General features: G+C 41.1%; 1 protein-coding gene across 4 annotated transcripts in view; it reads left to right on the forward strand.

The window, feature by feature from the left end:
- Positions 1-7701, forward strand: part of LOC106463385 (alpha-1,3-mannosyl-glycoprotein 2-beta-N-acetylglucosaminyltransferase-like) — an 87756-nt gene that overhangs the window by 42871 nt on the left and 37184 nt on the right. The window lies entirely within an intron of this gene.

A 7701-nucleotide genomic window follows, 5' to 3' on the forward strand; every position in this document is an offset into this window, starting at 1 on the left:
GTTCTTTTTGCCATCTTTTTTTTTGGGAATTATGCCTGTCCTCTTTTCTCCATCGGCCAGCATTTGGAGATCTTCCAGTGACTTTGGAATCCCGAGTGGAATCTGTAAGACAGCAATCGACTCTTTCCTCATTGGTTGATCGTTTATCTTGCACGGAGCCTCGACCATCCCCTATTTCTCTTTCTCGTCATAATCCTTCCAAACCCTTATCTGTTCCTTTCACTAGGGAATCTCCTTCTCATCGTTTTATTCAACACCAAGAGTCGCAATGAAAACAGTATTGGGGACTACCCTGTGTGCCCTAATCTGGTGGGGGCTCATTTATCCCAGCTTTGGTTTTATCTGATAGACTTGTCATACATTTCCTTTACCTTCCTCTGTTGTCTCAGATACCCATTTCCTTTCTGTTGCTATGAGATTCTACCACATGTCAGCATCCGTCTAAGGTAGTACAGGATCTTCTCTCTTAGAATACCACTGAACTTGTAATTCACCCTTCTCAGGGGTTTTATTCCAGGCTGTTTGTTGTCCCCCCCCCATAAAAATGGAGACTGGCAGCCTATGATCGATCTGTCATGCCTTAATCGCTTTTTGGTACTACCTCATTTTAGTATGGAGTCGTTTCTCACTCTCAGATGGACTTTTTCTCTAGGCTTATGGATGACCAAGGTTGATGTCTCGAATACTTATCTCCATATTCCCATATCACGGCAGTCAAGACACTACCTTCAGTTTGTTCATCACGGGGTGATTTATCAATGTTGCACTTTTCCTTTCTGTCTGGCTATGGCACCGTATGTCTTTTGTTGGGGGGTCAAGGCTATTGCTGGACTTATGCAAGGTAGAGGGTTGTGCTACCACCATTACATCGAGGACTGGCTTCTGTTGACTCATTCCAAAATGGATTCTGCCTGACACACTCATCTGCTTCTTTTGGAGGTGGCTCTGGTCAGTTAGTTGATCAAGTTGGAGAAATCCGTCATTGTTCCTACCCAATATCTTATCCATTTGGGTATTTTATTCAACACTTATCTCCGTTGGGCCCAACTTTCTCCTCTTCAACTCCATTTGATAGAGCAGGCAGTCATCAATACCCTTACTGCTCCCTTTATTACTGCTTGTGAGGTCCTATCTCTTTTGGGGATTTGGTCTTTTATGGCAGCACTTATCCCCGTGGGTTATGCTCATATGAGATCCCTTCAATGGACTCTTCACGGCCAATGGAATCTTGCACAGGATCCCTTGGATATTCCTCTTACCCATCCTCCTTCCCTTAAAAATGATCTGCATTGGTTGTTGGACAAGGCTCACACTTTGGTGGGGGTTACAATTCCTCCCTTTCATCCTGATTTACATGTTTTCATGGACGCTTTGCTCTATGGCTGGGGGGTGTGGGTTTAGCAGCAAGTCGCATCAGGTCAATGGCCTGAGACTGAACGGTCTTGCCATATCAGTATCCTGGAGCTTTTTGCTGTCCATCGGGCTTTGGATCATTTTCTTCCTCTTACCTGCAGTCATTTGGTTATGATCCATACAGACAATTCTATGGTAGTGGCATATATCAATCACCTGTTTGCATTCTCTTTGTTGTCAGACATTGGATTTCCTTTTTATGGGCCTGCACACATTGTATTCATTTACTTGTTTTCATGTTCCAGGTGCTTTCAATCTTGTCATGGATCATCCATCCTTCCTGGACAAAATTTATCTGATGGAGTGGTCTTTAGATTCTCAGGTTTACAGTGGTTATGGCAATATATACAATACCTTCACCTACATAATAATGTTTTTCTATTTGTGCATTTTTTGCTCTCCACTGGCATTGATGCTCCCACCTACCCTCATGTGGTGTAGCATGCAACAACCTTCCATCAGTAGGAGTGTGACACACCCTCCTAGTGCAGCTAACTGTTTTTATACTGTAGAACACACTCTTCACTCCTCAATTTGGCATTCCAGTGTGTAGTTGCACTCAATTTTTACTTTGTATTTTGTGTTATTGTTTGCAATTTCACTTAATATTACCGTATTGACAACTTTGATTTGTTGTAATTTCTATTCTTTTATTATCTACATAATGGACTCTCAATTTAGTATTACTACAATGCTTCTGGTATAGATTCTGTCACTTCTGATCCATCAACACTTACTGCTTCTGTGGCTTTTGGCTCTACACTTGTAGTGGAGGAGGTCTTGGTTTTAGTGTTTTGTGAGTTAGAGTATCATGCAGCCAGCTATGTCTGCTGAACCCCATTTGGATTTCCCTCTTCCTGTAGAATATGCCTGAAGATGAAGATTTGGACAGCCTTCTTCCACCTCCTGCCTTTGTAGTGCCTTCCCTTTATACCACTCTCAATCTGCCATGCTCTTTGCCTGCATTTTGGACATGATTTCTAGGTATGTTACCTCTTGTCTCTTTCTCTTCTTCATTCTGCCCCGACTTGATTTATTTAGTTTTTCCCCCATCACCTGATATTCAAGTTCATGCTGAATAGTTTCTTACCCATTTACTTTTGAGTGCCAGCATGTCTCAGCCTCCATGTTTGGCTGACTCTCATGCTTTGGCATATTATAGATTGGAATATCCATGACATAATGATTTTCCATGGCCCAGTTCACTTGTCTTGACTCACTCTCACTACTATCCTCCATTATCTCTCATCCATTCACCTCCTTTCCGAGGCTATCCACAATTCTCCTGAGGTGTTTTTGGTGGATACACATACCTTCTTTTTTATATGTTGGCATGCTTATCTTCCTCAACCATATCTCTTTGTACATGGCTCCTTTGTTGTTGAGATCTTTGCAGGGATACCCTCTTATCACATGTACATCTGCCTGCTTCCTATATATGTAATCTCCATTTAGCTCCTTTCTTGTGCAGGCTGTTTATAAGGATCTCTCTGATACTTTAGAGTTTCAGGTGGAGGCTGTGCATCAACATTCCTCCCTTTCCTCCTTTGTTTTTTGTCTTTCTCAATTCTGTCCTGCTCCTGTTCCCATGTCTCGCCCCTCTGTGTTCTTCCCTCTAATGGTGCCACCTTCCCAGGTTTCTGTAACAAGACATCAAATTGTACATCGTTACATTTTTTGATGACAGTTTCATTGGTGACTATACCATGGGGGCAATGTGAGGATGCAGTTGGCCAGGTTTGCTCATCTGTTGTACTCTTTCATCACAGACACTTGGATTCTTCAGGTTCTGACAGAAGGACTGTTTTTCTGCTCCTCCCCTTTATTCCCATACCCCCCCCCTCCTTTCCTTGGGATCCACTTTCTTGCCAGCATCTCTCTGAGGCAGTTTGAGATCTCTAGAACAAATTTCACCCTTCTCCGTTTTTTTATCTTTTTATTTCCGGCTGCTCATTGTTAAGGATTGGATCCTGTTATCAATCTCTTCAACTTTAACCTCTTCCTCGACCTGTCACAGTTTACCATATAGTCTTTCCTCACCAACTGATGGGGGTTCACCACAGGTTTATGAATAACCAAGGTTAATATATTGAGTATTTACCTTCATATCTCGATTTCTCCAGCATATAGACAATGCCTTCCATTTGTTCATGGGGGTTGAGTGTTTCAGTTCCACGCTTTACCATTAAGTCTGGCATTGGTGCCATAAGTCTTCTGTCACATGATCAGAGCCTTTGCCCAGCATACTTACAACCAAGGTTTGCAGTTTTACCATTATATGGATCACTGACTTCCTTTATCTCTTCCCAAACAAGCCTCTCACAACCATACCCATTTCCTCATACAGGAGGCTGCTCGTTTGGGATGGCTTGTCAAGTTGGAGAAGTCCACCTCTCACACAGTATCTTATTCATCTAGGGGTGTTTTTCAACACCTATCTCAACAGGATCCAGCCTTCTGTTAGTTTTAGTGTGATGGAGCTCTTGGTTTCCAAAGCTAAGTCTTCTCCTTCTCTTTCTGCACATGAGGTTCTTTATTTTGGGGACCTGATCTTTCATGGAATCCCTTGTCCCTTGGGGTTGTGCACGCATGCATTACAACTTGAAACTTGCCTGGTGATTGAAGAGGGTGTTCCTCTACCTCTTCCCCATCCCAATTTGCATCTCTTTACAGATGTTTCTCTTACGGGATGAGGAGCATATTTGTATTCTCAGTAGATAGCCTGTCATGGTATATATTCATATCTTCCCTACACGTCACCTTTTGAAACTCCTAGCTCTTCATCGGGCTTTGGATCATTTCCTGCCCGTGGTACGGGGCCACTTGGTCATGATTCATTCTGACAATTTAACTGTTGTCTATTACATCAGTTGTCAAGTGGGCACCCAATCTCATTTGCTTTGCTTTGAATGATGGATCTCCTTTTCTCAGCCAAATCTCAACAGGTCTATCTTCTTGGGTTCTCTGAATCTTGTAGCAGATTGGATATCTTGCCCCAACAAAATTCTGCTGTTGGAGTTTCCTCAAGTGTTGCAGTTGTTATGCTCTCAGCTGGGTACCCCCCCTCCCAAGATATATTTGCCACCCAATTCAATACAGAACTTCTCATTTTCTGGGCTCCAATTCTCCAATTGGCTTTAGAGGTGGATGCCTTCAGTCAAGATTGAAAGTCTACCTGTATGCTTATCCTCCCATCCATCTTTTTCCTTGCTTTCTCTCTCTCTTATACGAACCACTGTGTGTTGAGTCCTTCTTATTGCCCCATTCTGGCATGCACAACCGTGATTTCCACTGTTGAACCTTCTTCAATCATCTCCTTTCATACCTTATCCACTTTCCTGATCCCTTCTCCAGCAGCCTCAGTCCTCTGTCTTTCATCCCACCTTAGCCACCTCCATTTTCACGTGTAGACTTTGTCAGGTTCTTTGTGAGATGATCCAAACTCTCTATGTGGGTAAACTTCCTTCCTTCTCACTTGGTTTGCTCTTCTTCTTTGATGGTTTACCAGTATAAATGGTGCAATCAAGATAAGTAGTATTTTTTGCTGTGTACAAAGATTAACAGCTTTATAAACACAAATAAAGTAACAAAGAACACAAAAATATGAAGATGATTTCTCAGGCTAGTTTCGATGTACCATGTGATTCATTTTTAAGGATATACTGTGTGTATACAGCGACATCTAGCAAGTGTTGTTTTTTCGGTCTGATTTCTTCATACATATTCTATTGAAAAATGTTTTCCATAATGTATACAGTTGAAAACCCATATCATTGTATATGAGTCTGTCTGCATTCTTGTGTGTTTCAATAGCTTCTCTAATATTTCTTTGGTGGAAATATTTAGATTCTGCAATGGTGCATTTTCTGTTGTTAGTCTTTGTGCCATATCCTATCACCTTCCTACCCAAATGTTGTCCGTCTCTCCAATTTTATACTTGGCTTTTTGACAATGGTTTATCTGTTTCTGTCATTTTTTTTTGTGGGCTATAGGGCAGCTTTGTCCAAAACCTTTAATTTTTTCTGCTTCTATCATATTTTTTCCTTTCCTGTTTTGCTCCTTTCACCTCATTTGTCTGTCCGTGCCCCTTGGTGGTACAGCAGTATGTTCGCGGACTTACAGTGCTAGAACCTGGATATCGATACCCATGATAGGCAGAGCACAGATAGTCCATTATGTAGCTTTGTGCATAATTACAAACAAACAAACAAATCATTTGCTCAGCCCAGTTCCCATACCAGATTGGAATCTCATGTCCTTACCCTTCCTCCCTTTGGTTTCTTGCTCTTTGTAGCACCTTTCCCTCAAGACATATTTCTTACTCCTTTTCATATGTGGATTTTGTAGGTGGGATATCTTTGCTGTTGACATCTCCTATATTCTTTATCACCATACCTATGTTCTCCTTTCTTTATTCAAATCACAGTTTTTTGTTTTCCCCCAAGACATTGGCAGTGTGTGAAGGAAAAATCAACTTCACTCCCATTTGTATCCCCTCCATCTCTCATTTTAATTTCAGATATGATTCAGATTGTCTTTGTCCAGTTGTGTTATTTGGTCCCCCACACAGCTTCCGTCTGTGACTCTTGTTCCTGTCTCTTTATATCTCCTCAACCCATGATCTTTTTCCTGTCACCCTTACCAAATAAATTTGACAGCTTATTCTTCTTACTTATGCATCGTTATCTGAGAATTCTTGTCATATATTCCATGTTTCCTCTCACCAGATCCATCATCTCGCCCTTTCCCTGGGGTAAGAGATGGGGGTATTCCACAAGACTGCTTGAGGTTGCCTCATGGTATCTTACTTCATAAGTAAGGCCCGCAACCAGACCATACCAACTCGTGGACTATCATGAGTAAAGCATTGTTGATATCACTGTCCATTCCTCCTAGTTGATTAAAATCAGACCAGCCTGCTTTTCAAAATAGGGTTTTCATGGTCACCCATTGCAATGTACAACTGTGCTGCATTTTTCCAGACTACCCACTGCATTGTTATCTCCCCATCTCCCAGTAGAGTACGGAAGTTCTTGCCACTTACCCATTCTTAGCTGCTTGGGTGGCGGGCAGTCTGTTATTGGATTGGCAAAGGTCCAGCATAAGTCCTCACACATGTGGTTCATAGAGACCCTTACCTCTTACCACAGACTGGAAGACAAATACCTAGTGGCACCTGGTTTTGAACTGGAGTTGACCCACCAAATATAGTCTGTTGCGACCTAGCCATTCTACACTATCTGGCTCATCCAATTACAAGTTGGACGTGCATTTTTTCCACCCAATTTAGCGACACGTATCTTGGCAACAGGCAAAGAGTATATATATACCTGGTACAGATAGGGTGCAGGATACTTATACATCACGATATTCCACAACATGGGTTATTTTGGGGTGCCTTCCAAAGAGTGCTTATCTAGTTAACTTTTGCACCAGTCCCTCCACTGTTTCAATGTGGGATTCTAGCTATTATATGAATGGAGGTAAGGTATTGTATCAGAAGTTAACATTTTACTACACTGAAAATGTATTTCCAATAGATACTTACTTCTGCTCACACTTCTGATGCATCTTTTTTGCCTAATCTTGAAGTGATGAGACTTCTCTACAGTATAGAGGGAGTCAGCTGCTCTAGGAAGGTGTGTCACATTCCTATTGGTGGAGGGTTGTATCATGCTCATTTGCATGCTACAGTTCAGCTCTACTACATGAAATCATAGTTGAGAGCATCAAGGTTAGTGCTGAATGAAATTTGTGCGAATAGAGGGCAGCACAAGTCAAGAAAAGCTATTATGCGAAAAGAGTAATGTAAGAAAATGTTTATTTTTGGTGCAAGTTTTGTACATTTATCTGAATAAGTTCTGCAAGATTATTGTAAGCATCTGACCAGGTCAAAATAGTTATTTTAAGCCCTGCATTCTGTATTTTAGTCACTCAAATGTATATTCAGTGGTATATTCTGTAAGTGTCCTGTCAGTGAAACATAACCAAGGCTATTTTTACATCTATATTTTACAAGCATCTTTTTTAACTGAAATAAACCTAATGCTTCTACATCTTATAACTTCCTTCATCAAAACTTTATTAATGCCTTTTCTGTGAGAGAGTAGGTAGATTTATAACCAAAAGTACTAAATTCAAGTTTCCATTATAAACCAAGATGGATCAGTCTTCAGTTTATAATTTTATTTTTTTAACATTTTAAGATTTTTCTTATATACTAGCTGGAGTACCCGTCCCCTGGACAGAAGTTATGTAAATGTATGATTAATGACTGGTTATCTTAGG

The sequence above is a fragment of the Limulus polyphemus genome, unplaced genomic scaffold (assembly GCF_000517525.1).
Source record: "Limulus polyphemus unplaced genomic scaffold, Limulus_polyphemus-2.1.2 Scaffold1391, whole genome shotgun sequence".
NCBI classification, from domain to species: Eukaryota; Metazoa; Arthropoda; class Merostomata; order Xiphosura; family Limulidae; genus Limulus; species Limulus polyphemus.